The sequence below is a fragment of the Phacochoerus africanus genome, chromosome 8 (genome assembly GCF_016906955.1).
Source record: "Phacochoerus africanus isolate WHEZ1 chromosome 8, ROS_Pafr_v1, whole genome shotgun sequence".
Classification (NCBI taxonomy): domain Eukaryota; kingdom Metazoa; phylum Chordata; class Mammalia; order Artiodactyla; family Suidae; genus Phacochoerus; species Phacochoerus africanus.
The window spans coordinates 57,594,077-57,610,178 of NC_062551.1; the positions used below are offsets into that span (position 1 = coordinate 57,594,077).

Below are 16,102 nucleotides of genomic sequence, written 5' to 3' on the forward strand. Positions count from 1 at the left end.
AACACTTACCCTGTCTTTTTGGAGATGCTAGGTAGAAACATCTAATCATTTCTGGGAATTGAGAACTGGGGAAGAACTTTTGAAGACATAGTCTCAAATGCCTAATTGTGCAGTGTCATTGAATGTACCGGTAGAGTGATAACTGTATTTCGTTGGGGGCGTGAGGTCACAGAATTACAATCCCTTATCTCATGGTCTGGCTGCTTCCTTCTCAGACAAGCAGAGGGCATTGTGACTGTCACACGGAGTCCACTGTCCTGGCAGAAGAAAGGAGTCAGGTGAGTATTTTCTACTCAGAATATAGAATGGAATAATCATGGAACGGAAATGGAATGCACCAGCATCTGTGTCTGCATCAGTCTTCATCTCTGGAAAAGGGACTTTTCTGGAATAGAGGCTGGTTCAGTGCCAGGCCCATGTAGGAAAGTATCACATCCGTGACGCCCAGGCTGAGCTTGTGAAGTGAGAATGGAGGTCTGAGACCCCAAACCAATCGCTAACTGCTCCTAACATATTTTTAAAAAGTTATTTTTATTAGAGTACAGTTGATTTACTGTGTTGTGTCAATTTCTTCTGACAGCTGAATGACCCAGTCATACATAGATATACATTCTTTTTCTTATATTCTCTTCCATCATGTTCTATCCCAAGAGATCGGATATAGTTCCCTGTGCTACACTGAAGGACCTCATTGCTTACGTATTTTTTTTTGGGGGGGTGCTGCACCTGCGGCATATGAAGAGTCCCAGGCTAAGGGTCTAATCAGAGCTGTACCTGCCAGCCTACACCACAGCCATAGCAACGCAGGATCTGAGACAGGTCTGCGACCTTTCATGTCCCGCGCTGCAGGGCAAAGGGAGATCCTGAAAGAGGGGCGGCGTGTATGACAAAACACACAAGACTCTTTTACATTTAGAAAGTGGCGGACCAGGAGGCACTCTGTTCTGCAGGACAAAGGTGCCTAGGCTTTAGCCCTCATGACTTTTATGAGGGAAGGTGATGTAGGGAAAAGAGCAAAATCAGGTGCAGGCAATGACAAAGCCATCTCTTACTGAATAAAAAAGAAACTAGTTACAGGTACATCCCTCTAGGGGATAGTGCAGCTGCTCCTGGTTAATGTATAACTCCCTTATCTTGTCTTTGAAGGAGACCCTGTACCTTAGAACTCTGCATCAGCATTCCTTAGCTTGTGGTGCTTTTGCATGTGAGCCACGTTTGCCTTCTACAGAGTTCGGCAGTTCAGGGGTCTCCAGCAGCGACCTACACCACAGCTCATGGCAACACCAGATCCTTAACCCACTGAGCAAGGTCAGGGATCAAACCTGCATCCTTATGGATGCTAGTCAGATTCATTAACCATTGAGCCATGAAGGGAACTCCTGCTTACGTATTTTAATGTAACCCCCATTGATTGTTGGGATTTCTTCCAGGTAGTAATAAAGTCTAATTTTTATGTTCTTGAAGACTAGTTTAGAAATTAATCTAATGTTCAATATGCTCTATACAAATTACGGAGAAGTTTCCATAATTAGTACAGTTATTTCAGTAAAAGGTCTATGTATGTGGTAATGAATTTGATGGAGCTAACTTAATCCTTCATCTCTGTATTAAAAATGGAACTAAATGACATTTGCTGAAGTATAATTATTTGTCTGGTATTGAGTTTGGATGTGTTTAATGGAGATAGTAATTAGCTCTCTCCTGAAATTAATTGTGGTCTGTTGGCCAAGGTAGGACAAGCTTCCTTCCTGAAGTAAATAGGAAAGGAGACTTCAGGAGAAATCTAACTTTACACTTGAGGGATTCAGACAGTAGAAAAAATAAGGATTTCAGCACTTTCCAGGATCAAATGTTTCTTGTGACATTTTCTATTGTTTATAAAATTCGAATGCCATTTTTCAGGCTTAGCCTTGTGTTTCTCCTATTTCAATATATAAAATGCACAAGATTTCCTGACTCCAAATTCCATTTTTTATACTTGTTTGTGTTTTATTATCTTTCAAATCTCATATTCAAATCTCTATTTTTCTAAAACAATTAGATCATTTTATGTTCATCAATGTGGAATAATTTAGATCCTATTCTAAATATTTTATTACTTCTTAAAATGTCAAATACCATAGCTCAGAGCAAAGCCTAATATTATATGATACGTTCTATGGTGAGTACCACTGGCAAAAAAGGTGTGATTATATCTGTTGCTATTTAAATATTGACCCATATATCCAGTTTGGTCATGAAAAAAATGTCTGGTGTATCTATATTTTATTAAGACTTTTCAATTTTTATTCACAAGTAATACTGATAAAAAGACCAAATATTTTATTTTATTTTTTTTGGTCTTTTTTTCTTTTTAGGGCCACACCCATGGCATATGGAGGTTCACAGGATAGGGGTCCAATCGGAGTTGTAGCCGCCGGCCTATGCCAGAGCCGCAGCAACGTGGGATCCGAGCAGTGTCTGCAACCTACACCACAGCTCACAGCAATGCCTGAACCTTAACCCACTGAGCAAGGCCAGGGATCGAACCTGTGTCTTCATGGATGATAGTCGCGTTCATTAACACCTGAGCCATGATGGGAACTCCAAGACCAAATATTTTTAAAAAATGAAAAATTTATACACTCACACATAAAACAAATTTCAAATATGAACATGTTTATTCCTATCATATATTTATTTAAAGACCACAAAAGAGTTATGAGAGTATAGTGCAATGGAAAACACAAACATTTTAAAAAGGCAACCCATATTCCAGCCCTGACTACCTGTATTTAGACAAATCACAAACCTAGTCTCAGAAAAAAAATTGTATTGGGGAAATAACAATAACAAATTATAAAAAAGGGAAATACATTTTAACAATGTAAATTATTGCCAAACTAATGTGTGATTCAGTAGGCTTCAATCAAAATACCAACACATTTTAATGAGAATATAAAAAAAAGTTGGAAAATTAACTGATAAAACCAAAGTGCCAAAAATAGAGAAAATAAAAGTAAAAAAATAAAGCAGTATGTAAGGACTTCTCCTAGCAGACACTATGATTTTTGTAATGAAGTATAGCAAAATGAAGTTAGTGATGCAATAATATTTACCCTGAGATTAATGAACCAGAACATTTATCCCCTAAGCCAACTTTCACATATAATACTGAAATGTCTGAGGTGGATTTGCTCATTGGTAAAGAAATAGGGGTCATTCAATAATCATAGATGGGCGTTCCCATTGTGGCTCCGTGGAAACGAATCTGACTAATATCCATGAGGATGCAGGTTCGATCCCTGACCTCGCTCAGTGGGTTAAGGATCCAGCATTGCTGTGAGCTGTGGTATAGGTCATAGATGCAGCTCGGATCCCACATTGCTGTGGCTGTGCATAGGCCAATGGCTACAGCTCCAATCTGACCCCTAGCCTGGGAACTCCCATATGCCGCAGGTGCGGCCCTAAAAAAAGACAAAAAAAGTCATAGATGGATACAACTTTCATTATATCCCTACCTTAAATAATATATGTGGCTAAGTTCCAATTAGACAGAACAACACACAGAAAATAGAAATACAGAAAAACATTCAATAGAAAATTTAGAATAAACATTTTATTATTTCAGGGTGGAAGACAATTTCTTTAAGAATATATAAAATACAGGGATTTCCCATGTGGCGCAGTTGGTCAGGGACCTGGTATTGTCACTGCAACAGCCCAGGTCACTGCTGTGGCTTAGGTTTTTTCCCTGGCCCAGGAAATTCCATATTCTGCAGGAATGGGCCCCAAAAAAGAGAAGATATAAAATGCAGACCACATAGGACATGGTAAAAACTATAACATTTAAGTTACTAAATGATGTTTGAAAATAGAAGTGGCAGCCAGCTACAAAAATAGAAGGATATATTTACAATGCTGAACACTCAGAGAAAAAAGTAGTGTTCAGATTAGACTTTAAAAAATTTTCTACCACTCCTAAAAGGAAGACAACCCACAAATAATGGAAAAATGAGTATGACCTGATTATTCATAAATCAGTACTATGTCATGTGGAGAATAATAAATGGCAATATAAATGGCATTAATAATAAAATGAATGCAGATGAAATCAACAATAGTATGTCACACACATACAGTTTATAAAAATGCACACGCTACCCAGTGTGTGCTTGACGTAGGGAGACTGAGATGCTCCCTCAGTGAGAGCAGAGGTGTTATTGATTTAATCACCTTGGAGGACAGACGTGGTATATGGACTAAACTTGAAGATGCACAAAATTGGCAATCCAGCACTTCTACTCCTCACTGTTCACAGCAGCAGGATGTGCCCAGGAACATTTGTTGCAGCCTCACTAGTGAAAGCAAAATATTCACCAGCACAGCCTCACAAACAATAAACAGTGGTGAAACTCCATGAACTAGAGATACATACGTCAACATGGAAATATAGTTAAGAAACAAGTATTTGAGAGCAAAGGAAAAATGCTCCATGAAACAGTCTATTTAGATATCTATAAAAATTATAAACGTTCAGAAAGTAGTGTTTATTGTTAAATGTGTATATGTTAAAAATTTTAACTGCTTGGGAATGGCAGACATTGAATTATAGTATATTATTTCAGAAGTAAGTTTGCGCAACCTAAAGTCCATCGACAGAAGATGTGCTACCTATATTCAATGGAATATGAGCCATAAAAAAGAATGAAATAATGCCATTTGTAGCAACAGGGATGGACCTAGAGATGATCATATTAAGCGAAGTTAGTGAAAGACAAACATAATATGGGATCACTTATACGTGGAATTTTAAGAAGGATATAAATTAACTTATTTGCAGAACAGAAACTGACAGACTTACGGTTACCAAAGGGAACAGGTTGTGGGTGGGGAGGGATGGCTAGGGGTTTGGGATTAGCATATGCACACTGAGGTATATGGAATGACTGGTCAGTGGGGCCCTGATATATAGCACAGAGAACTCTGTCCAATAGTCTGTGATGGTCTCTGTAGGAAAAGAATCTGAATGAGAAAGAAATGTGTGTACAGGTGTAACCGAATCACTTTTTTGTCCAAAGGAAACCATCACAACATTGTAAATTGACTCTACGTCAATAAAACTTTAAAAGAGGGAAAAAAGTTTATGCAATGCCGTAGTAAAGGAAAAGAAAAACCAAATAAAATATATTGTCAAATCTGGGAAGATCAAAAGATTATTAGGTCAGATATGGTTGCATTGCCATGATTTCTTTAGCTCACCTGCTGAACTTCTTCTTGGGGGATAATCTGGGGGTGGGGCTCACATCCTTGGTTCCTATTTCTCAAGGATCATTTTCCTTCATTGCTTGATGTCTAGTTTCTTGAATACCATTGTGGCATGTGTTATTTCTCTTTGTGTTTGTAGTTTCCAGAAGAAGGTAAATCTGTACTCTGTTACTCCATCATGGCTATAAGCGAAAGTCTGTGTCATTAAAAAAAAATTGTACTAAAATATACATTGCATAACATTTACTGACATAACTCTTTTGGAGTGTAAATTCAGTGTTATCAAGTGCACTTGCACTGTTTTCCAATCATTATCACTGTAGAGCTGCATCTCAAACCGAAACCCTGTACCCATTAAACGTTGACTCCCTTTCCCCCCATTTTATCACATGGTAACTACTCTCCCATTTTCTGTCTTCGTGGATTTGACAGTTCTTGGCACCTGATATAAGTGGAAGCGTAGAATACTTGTCTTTTTTTTTCTGGTTTATTTTACTTAGTTCACTGTCTTTAAGGTTTACCCCTGTAGCATGTTTCAGAATTTTTTGTCCATTTATATTTATTTATTTATTTTTGTCTTTTTTCTTTTTAAGGCTGCATCTGTGGCATATGGAGGTTCCCAGGCTAGAGGTCAAATCGGAGCTTCAGCTGCTGGCCTACACCACAGCCACAGCAACTCAGGATCCGAGCTGTGTCTGCAACCCACATCACCGCTCACAGCCATGCTGGATCCTTAACCCAGTGAACAAGGCCAGGGATCAAACCTGTGTCCTCTTGGATACTAGTCAGGTTCGTTAACCACTGAGCCAGGATGGGAACTCCAGAATTTTTTTTCCTTTTAAAGGCTGAATAACATTCCATTGTGTGTACAGGTGTGGGTGTGGGTGTGTGTGTGTGGGGGGGGTGGGTGTGTAATCTCTCCATGGACATTTGGGTTTTTTAAATCTTTTGTATGCTATGAATATCGCTACAATGAAAACGCATGTGCAAATGTCTGAATCTCTTTCAATTCTTATAGATTGAATATTTTAGGTATATATTCTTTTAGATATATACCTAGAAGTGGAATCGCTGAATCATATGGTCATTTTTTTTTAGTTGAAAAGCAATCAAACATTTTCATATGGTAATTATATGTTTATATTTTTGAGAGACAATCATAGTATCTTTCAACATGGTGCATCATTTTACATTCTCACCAGAAACGGACATGGGTTCTAATCTTTGCTAACACTTATTAGTAGCAGAATTTTTTAAAAGTAATAGCCATCCTAATGAGTGTGAAGTTGTGTCTCATTGTGGTTTTGATTTACATTTCTCTAATGATTAGTAATGTAGCATATCTTTTTATGTGTTTAGTATTCACTTTTGTATCTTTGGAGAGGTATCTATTTAAGTCCTTTGTCTTTTTTTTTTTTTTTTTTTGGCCACCCCCATGGCATGCAGAAGTTCCTGTACTAGGTTGAACCCTTGCCATAGCAATAACCAGAGCCACAGCAATGAAAATGCTGGATGCTTAACCCACGAGCCATGAGGGAACTCTCTTTTATCCTCTTAAAAATTGGGCTGTTTGATTTTTTCACTGAATTGTAAGAATTCTTTATGTTCTGGATATTAATCCTTCATCAGATATATGACTTGCAAATATTTTCTCCCACTTTATGAGCTATATTTTCACTATATTCTTTCACGTGCAAAATTTTTAAATGAAATCCTATCTTTCTATCTACTACCTATCATTTATCTATCTATCTGTCTGTCTATCTATCTATCTATCTATCTATCTATCTATCCATCCATCCATCCATCCATCCATCCATCCATCCATCCATCCATCCATCTAGCTATCATCAATCAGTCTATTTCTGCTTGTGCTTTTGGTGTCATATCCAGGAGATAAATGGCAAATCCAATTTGCAAAGCTTTTCCTTTATGTTTTCACCTAGGAATTTTATTGTTTGAGGTCCTATTTAGGTCTTCGATACATTTTGTGTTAATTTTGGTATAAAGTGTAAGGTAGAGGTCCAATTTTATTCTTTTGAATGTAGATATGCAGTTTTACTGGAACCATTTGTTGAAAAGACTCTTCTACATCAAATGGTCTTTGCACTTTGTCACAAATCTTTTTGTTTAAATATGTGAGGGTTTATCTCTGATTTTTCTATTCTATTTTATTAGTCCATATGTTTGCTTTTTCACCCCAATAGTACCCTGTTTTAATTATTGTACTTTTATGGTAAGTTTTGAAATTAGCAACTATAATTCTACTACTTTGTCATTCTCACAATTATTTTGACTAGTTGGGATCCCTTGAGAGTCCATATTAACTTTGTAATGGGTTTTTATACTTCTGCAAAAAACATCCTAGGGAAATTGATAAATATTGCAGAGAAATTATTATCATTTTAATAATTCTTTACATCTTAATGATATTAAGTCTCCCATCTGTGAATGCAGGGTTTCTTTCCATGTATATGTATTTTTAAAAATTTGACTTAGTAACATTCTGGTGTTTTTAGTGTGCAAGTCTTTTACCTCCTTGGTTAAGATAATTGCTAGCCATTTTATTCTTTTTGATCCTATTATAAGTTAAATTGTTTTTTAACTTATTTATTTTCTTGGCTACACCCATGGCACATGGAAGTTCCCAGGCCAGGAACTGAACCTGAGCCACAGATGCCACCTACACCACAGCTGCAGCAATGCCAGATCCTTTAACCCATCACACCGGGCTGGGGATCAAATCTGTGCCTCTGCAGTGACCCCAGCTGCTGTAGTCAGATTCTTAACCCACTGCACCACAGTGGGAACTCCAACTCACTTTTTCATTAGTGTATAGAAACACAATTGATTTTCTATGTTGATTTTATATCCTGCATCTTTGCTGAACTAGTTTATTCTAACAGGGTGTGTGTGTGTGTGTGTGTGTGTGTGTGTGTGTAATTTTTAGGGTTCTCTTCATATAAAATCATGTCATCTGTGCACAGAGATAGTTTTACTTTCCAATTTGTATCTTTTTGTCTTTTTCTTGCATGGGTGTTCTGGCTAGAATTTCTGGCCCTATGTCAAATACAAATGGTGAAAATAGGCACCACTTTCTTGTTCCTGATCTTAGATGGAAAAGCTTTCAGTTTTTTTTTTTTTTTTTGGTCTTTTTGTTTTTTGCATTTTAGGGCTGTACCTGAGGTATATGGAGGTTCCCAGGCTAGGGGTTGAATTGGAGCTGCAGCTGCTGTCCTACCCCACAGCCACAGCAATGTGTGATCAGAGCTGCATCTGTGACCTATGCCACAGCTTTCAGCAACATTGGATCCTTAACCCACTGAGTGAGGCCAGGGATTGAACCCATGTCCTCAGGGATACAGCATTGTTACTGCTGAGCCACAATGGGAACCCCTCAGTTTTTTTTTCTATCATTGATTATTTCTTAGTTGTGGATTGTTCATATATGACCTTAATTATATTCAAGTAGTCAAAGGCACTGACACCGATTCCGATGTGTGGAGGGAGGGTTCCCCCACACTACACAGTGATTCCCCAGATGCTAGCTGGGTGTACTACAACCGCTCAATTCTGACACTATCTACCCAGATGGATCAATTCCACAAGACTGCCCTCCAATTCAGACACCATTTTCAGGATTGTTACCTGTGCTTTTGACTCACTAGCTACAAATTGGAGGTTCCAAAAATCCCCCTCAACTCAGAATGCCAGTTTTAAGCTCACTTGTTTACCTGTTGTTCTGAGCAACTGGCTATAAAATCAGAGGTTCCCATGATCCTTTACCTGGGTTCATTTACTTTGCTAGATCAGACCTCAGGAAACCCGTTTACTCAAGAGGGAGCCAGTTGATTATGAAATAATTTAACTTAGGAACAGCCAGATGGCAGAAATTCACAGGACAAGGAATGGGAAACTGGAATGGAGCTTCCATGCTTTCTCTGCATGTGCCATTCTTCCTAAATTTCCATGTTAACCAACCCAGAAGACCTCCAAACTCTCTACTCTTGGGATTTTTTTTTTTTTTTTGGCTGTGCCCACAGCGGTGGAAGTTCCCAGGCCAGGGACTGAGCCTGTGCCACAGCAGTGACCCAAGCTGCTTCAGTGACCATGCTGGATACTGAACACGCTGAACCACAAGGGAACTCTCCTACTCTTGGGATTTTTTGCAGGCTTTATCCTGTAGGCATGATAAATTATCAGCTTCATTTCCAGTTCCTCTTTCCTCTCAGGATGATGGAGAGTGGGGCTGAAAATTCCAAGCTTTTAATCATGGCTTGGTCTTTCTGGTGATTAGCCCCCCTCCAGCAGCCAGCCGGAAGCCCTTTTAGAGTCATCTCATTAGAAAAAAATAGGTGCTCCTAGTGCCGTTTTCACTTAGGAATTTACAAGGGTTTCAGGGCTCAGCGTCAAGGACAGGGTCAAAGACCAAGTGTTAGAACAAGAGATGCTCCCAGTGTTTTTATCACTAAGGAAATGACAGGTGCTCTGTGCCAGCAATTGGGAGCAGAAGTCAATACATACATTTTTAATTATCTCCCAGGTATTTTTGCTCAGTTTCGAGTTTGTTGAATGTTGTGAGTGTGTGTGTGTGTATGGAGGGTTTAACATGGAAGAATACTGAATTTTCTTATAGTTTTTCTACCTCAAATGTCATTATGTCTTTTCCCTTTTTATTCTGTTAATGGTGTGCATTAGCATTGATTGGTTTTCTTAGGTTGAGCCATTCTTGCATTTTGAACATATATGGATTCATTAAAAATTTTGAAACTCATTTGAGGGCGAGCAGAATACATAACCCCCAAATATGCCCATTTATATGTGGATTATTTTTGAACTGAAGGCCATTAATGTGAATGTATGTGTGTGTTTGTGTGTGTGTATAGGGAAGTTTCTTAAATAGTTTGTCTACTTTAATTGTCATTATGGTTTTTCCTTTATTTTTTTGGCTGTGCCCAATACACGTGGAAGTTCCTGGCCCAGGGATGAACACGCTCCACAGCTGTAATGAGAACCACAGAGTCAATGCAGATCCTTAACCTGTCGAGCCACCAGGGAACTCCTTCACTGTTGTTTCTTTCTTTTTTTATTACTCAATGAATTTATTACATTTGTAGTTGTACAATGATCACCACAATCTAATTTTATAGGATTTTCATCCCATAACCCCAGCGCATCCCCCCACCCCCCAAACTGTCTCCTTTGGAGACCATAAGTTTTCCAAAGTCTTTGAGTCAGTATCTGTTCTGCAAAGAAGTTCATTCTGTCCTTTTTTCAGATCCCACATGTCAGTGAAAGCATTGGATGTTGGTGTCTCATTGTATGGCTGACTGACTTCACTTAGCATGATAATTTCTAGGTCCATCCATGTTGCTAAAAATGCTGGTATTTCATTCCTTTTAATGGATGAGTAATATTCCATTGTGTACATGCACCACATCTTCTTGATCCACTCCTCTGTCGATGAACATTTAGGTTGTTTTCATGTCTTGGCTATTACAAATAGTGCTGCAATGAACATTGGAGTACATGTGTCTTTGCGAGTCATGGTTTTCTCTGGATAGATGCCCAGGAGTGGGATTGTTGGATCAAATGGTAGTTCTATGTTTAGTTTTTTGAGGACCCTCCATATTGTTTTCCACAGTGGCTGCACCTCACTGTTGTTTCTTGACTGCTCCTCCCTGGACTCTGCATGCCCTCCCTTTCCTGATTAGCAACTGTTTGAACCTACCCTTTGGAACTCAGGGAAGGTCATGGAGGCTGAAGTCTATTCCTTGCAAATAAGAAATAGGGGATGTTGAAAGGCTTCTGTGCCCAGAAGCCCCACAGAGTCCTGCTTGGTTTCAAGCTAGGAAGGAGTGGAAGAAACAGAAACAGCCTTGGGGAAAATATAGGACACCTAGTACCCAACCATAAAGATTTATGAGCATTAATTCACATAAATGCATGCGAGGTTCCCAGCACTGTGCACTGTAACCTACTTATGAGTACATAGTAAATGCTCAATAAACACTGCTTTGATGCTATATTGACTTTATTTTCCAAATACAGACTTGCTCCGACATTGCTGCCATCTCAAGGTTTCTTTAAACTTTAAAGGGCCAGCAGAGAATGGGCTGTTTTAGGACAGTGATTGCTAGTCTTCACTGAGAACCCACAGTGCTGTGCTGGGATGATATAGTGGGTGTAAGGAGCTCAGGTGTGTTATCTACACTTTCTCCAGCTTAGTGCAACTTATAATGGGTCTAGGTGGTCCAACATCAGCACTAACATGGAACTTGTTAAGATGCCACCTCATAAGGCCCCACTTCAAACCTGTAGAATCACAGTTTTTTAGCGTGGGGAACAAAACACAAGTGATTCATATGTACATTAAAGCTTGAGAAGCAAGGTGTAGATAAGCATTTCTTGGCCCAGGCTTTCAATTAAGATCTTAAGTGGAGTTTTAAAAATGATCTTTACCTGTGCTCTACTCAACATATTCATCTGGGCAGAACATTCATGTTGTCTTAATTAAGTGCTCCAAGTAATTCTAAGGCGAGATCAGGTTGAGCACGAGCACTCTCTGGTAACTTATGAGCATTGCTTGCAGGCATTTGTCCAAGGGGAGGTAACAGGATCTGCTCTACAGGAGCCAGGAAAGGGCAGGTGAGTGTGGTGATGTTTCCCATTGCTGTAGTGGAATTCGTGGGCCGATGTGCATGGGGAGAGCCCTTGATGACAGGGGAGGAGAAACTCACATGCTGGTCTCAAGTAGGAATTCATGTTTCTAAACCTCTACGGTGACAAAGGACTGGAAAATTTGGGCTTTTCTGCATTTTGTTGTATTTCTATTTGTATTTTAGGGCAGCGATGCAGTACATGGAAGTTCCCAGGCTAGGGGATGAATTTGGAGCTATAGCTGCCAGCCTATGCCACAGCCACAGCAATGCAGAATCTGGGCCCTGTCTGGGATGGAACCCAAGTCCTCATGAATACTAGTCAGGTTCATTACCACTGAGCCACAATGGGAACTCTTTTTCTGCAAAGTCCTGCCTGTGGGTGAGGTGTTATCAGGTAAAGAGGTTTTGCTGGTGGCTCAAAGGTATATTCTCAAGATGCAATATGACTTCTCTATACGAGAGAAACCCAGAGAAGGAGGAGGAGAAAGAAATGGCAGGTTCTTAGGTCCCAGGTCAGAGGCTATGTCATCTTTTCCTTCTGAAATGCCATGCATTTCGATGTTACAAATGCTTATTTCTCTACTTCTGAATGTTCCTGTCTTCTGAGTGTTTTCAGCTATTTTAAAAAATTTTATTTTAATGATACTTGAAGTTAGTTCTTCAGAGTAATTCTCTCCTCTCTCCCATAGCTTCTCCATTCTCTCAATCCAGGCTTCCTACATGGAAGGAAGAACCCACACCTTGAATTAAGATGAGGTGCAGGGGTTCCCTTCATGGCTCAGTGGTTAATGAACTTGACTAGAAACTCTGAGGTTGCAGGTTCAATCCCCGGCCTGCTCAGTTGGTTAAGGATCTGGTGTTGCCATAAGCTGTGGTTTAGGTTGCAGACCACTGCTGTGGCTGTGGTGAGGCTGGCAGCTGTAGCTCTGATTCAACTCCTAACCTGGGAACCTCCATATGCTGCGGGCATGGGTGCAACTGCTGAAAATTTTCTCTTGATCTGTCCCATTAACAGAGCAACAGAAGAAGGCATTGAATCCAATATTTTTATTGAGGATGGGGTTAGATTTTGGGATATCAGTTTAAAAAAAATTTCGTGTTTGGGTTCCATATGATTCCTTTATCGGCTCTGTGTAAGCCAGGATTAAGAAAATGCACAACAGCATAGTTATGTAGCCTGGACTATCTCGGAAAGTTCTGAAACAGAAAGAAAGGCTTTCTCTCTAGAACATTAAAGAAAGACTTCTATTTAAAATACAGTAAAGTGGGAGTTCCCATCGTGGCTCAGTGGAAACAAATCCGACTAGCAACCATGTGGTTGCGGGTTCAATCCCTGGCCTTGCTCAGTGGGTTAAGGATCCAGCATTGCCATGAGCTGTGGTGCAGGTTGCAGACAAGGCTCAGATCTGGAATTGCTGTGGCTCTGGTGTAGGCCAGCGGCTACAGCTCCAATAAGACCCCTAGCCTGGGAACCTCCATGAACCGCAGGTGTGGCCCTAAAAAGAAAAAAGAAACAAACAAAAAAACACAGTAAAGTGGAGTTCCCACTGTGGTGTGGTGGGTTTATGATCTGGCTTGTCTCTGTGGTGTTACCATTCCAATCCCTGACCCAGAAGCTTTCATTTACTGTAGGTGTGGCCAAAAAAGAAAAAAAAAACACTAAAGATTATAGGACATGGGACCTAGCTGCAGCTTAAATTTTGCATAAAACTGCTGTTTTCTCAGGATGAGATCCATATTATGAAGTTCAATTTCTTTTCTTTTCTTTTGCTAACAGTACAGTAACAGTAATAGAGTGTCTTTCAGCAAACATCAGGCACTTGATATCAGTTTGTCCCATCACAGCTGCTGTTGTTTATTTGGTTCAGATGCTCTTTGCCAGCTTCCTCTACTATAGGGTTAATATTCTTCCTTTTGTCCTTCATAAGGAGCTTAGACAAATTTACTGAAAGATATGCAGAAATCATTAAATTTAATCGGGAAGCTCCCCTTTCATCTTAGCTCCTCTTTGCTGTAGTTTGCTTTGGAAAGTTAAGGCTTTCACCTTTGTTTACTGGAGATAAAGGTTCTACTTAAGTAAATTTAATAAAGGTTCTAAATTAGTCAAGACTTGGTCCTTTAAGTTTCTATTCCTTACCAAAGCCTAGTGCCAGGGAATTGTGAATCCCAGCTCTGAGACAAAGTGGAAGTACCCAGAACTTTGTTCTCTGAGTGGTTCTGAGCAGGGAAGGGGCGATCAGGGCAGAGCAAAGACAGGGCTACTTCTTGGTCTGAGGTCTTTTTCAATAGAAACTGAATTGGAGATTTTGTATTAGGCTCTGCAAACTCCATTAGACAGAGGGACTGTTGCCAAAATCTGCTACTTCTGTACTCCAAGGCCGAACAGAAACGTGGAGGCAGAATTGGAGGAAGCAACAAGTAGCTTTAATTTCCAGGCAGACAGGGAACACAGCAGGCTAGCGCCTCAATGACTGTGCGCCCCCCGCCCCCCAGGGGTTAGTGAGGAGTCTTAGAGTGTTGGAGGAGCAGGGTGTGATCAGCTCATGGACATTTTTCCTGATCGGTGGGTGGTGAGGTCATTTGGAGTCAGCATCATCAACCTTCTAGTTCCAAACAGTCTGGGATCTACCTGCTTTTGGGCAGCATCCAGTTAACTTTTCCCACCTGGTAGGAGCTTCAGCACCTGCCAAAATGCTCCAAGGACATGGCTCAGAATATTATTGATAGTACTTGAGAAAAAACTATGTTTTTGACTTTGTTGAATGGCTAACCTACTATTATTTTGTCTTACATGAGTGATTTATTTTTCTCTGTATTTTCTCATGACTCTGATTAAATTGATTCCTTGATTAAAGTTTTCCTATAGACAAAAAGGCAGGCAGAGGACACAGTTTGAGGTCTGTTCTGGGAAGGCCTCAAAGGGTCCCGCTCAGCGACAGAGCCTTATTTCTGGAGCAAATTCTAGGGCAGTTGAGCTGTTCCCCCGTGTTGGGCCTGAAGTATTAGGAATCTGGGGACATCAGAGGCCCACACTAGAGGAGGAACCAATGGGCACCTTATGCTTTTATATTATACAGGGGCAGCTCTGGGTGACCAGTCCCTGATCGCCAGTCTGCTCTGGGATCATCTGTTTTGTTGGAGGTGCTGGATTCAGACCCTTGAAGGGTTCACCTGCATTACTCGAGTGTGAATACATGAAGATCTGTGCAAATGGAAAAGGCATAAATGTGAGAGGTTGTCCAGTACCCTGGGGGTAACAAGGCAGGTTGGAGGGAGGACTCTTCTTTGTTACAGACTGTCATCCCAGCTTACGTCTGAAATAAGGCGTGTGGGCTTGAGGCAGGAGTCAAAGCTGGTAGTCTGGAAACGAGACTGGGAAGAGCTAGTGGCTTCAGGCTTTGATCCTGGGAGGGGCGGTGTCAGAAGCACTTTGTGCGCATGTGCAGGATGTGACGGTGGCGGGGAACTCTGTGCATGCGCCATGCTGAGCGATTACTACTGGTGAAGTCTGGTCAAACGAGGGACGTATGTGCCAGTATATTGTAGGGGGGCCCACGCCAATCAGGGGGAAGTGGTTGCGGTCCCTCTTTGCATAGACTACCTGTGTGGGGGTAGCATAAATGCACCAGGTGAGATGAAAAGTGGGGCGATGTAGAATCATATTTGGTGGAATGTTAGGCTTTCTACCCATTTGCAAGGAGATTTTCGCAGTCATTCACCCACAGTGAGTGTGTTCAGTCATGGTGATGCAGGATCTGGAACCTAGAAACACCCTGAAATCCATATATGCACAAACAAATGGTCTATATTTTATGATACATATATATGATAGCAGTAAACATGCACATTCAACTCTGTAAATGTGTAAATGGGAAATGCTTCAATAGATATGTTTTATTCATAATTACCATGGAATTTGTGGTTTAGGAAATGCAGTAGATCCATTTATTCTGGTGTGAAAATATCACCTTAATTTATCATTGCTTAAGGAAAGCAATTTGATAATTTGCTATGACAATATTTGTAAGACTGTTGAACCATGAAAATAATATTTTTGCGTATGTGTTTTGGGAAATTCTTTACCCTCTTTGGGTCTCTGGCTGAACCTAAGAATTAAACTAGTGGAAGACAAATTAACAGGAGGAAAGAATACACTTTTTATTAAATTTTTACCTGTACATGGAGTTTTCACA

General features: G+C 40.1%; 1 pseudogene; it reads right to left on the reverse strand.

Moving 5' to 3' along the window:
• LOC125133261 (vomeronasal type-1 receptor 4-like) overlaps positions 1 to 15,392 on the reverse strand; it is a 34,249-nt pseudogene extending 18,857 nt beyond the window's left edge.
• Positions 15,393 to 16,102: the final 710 nt, after the last annotated feature.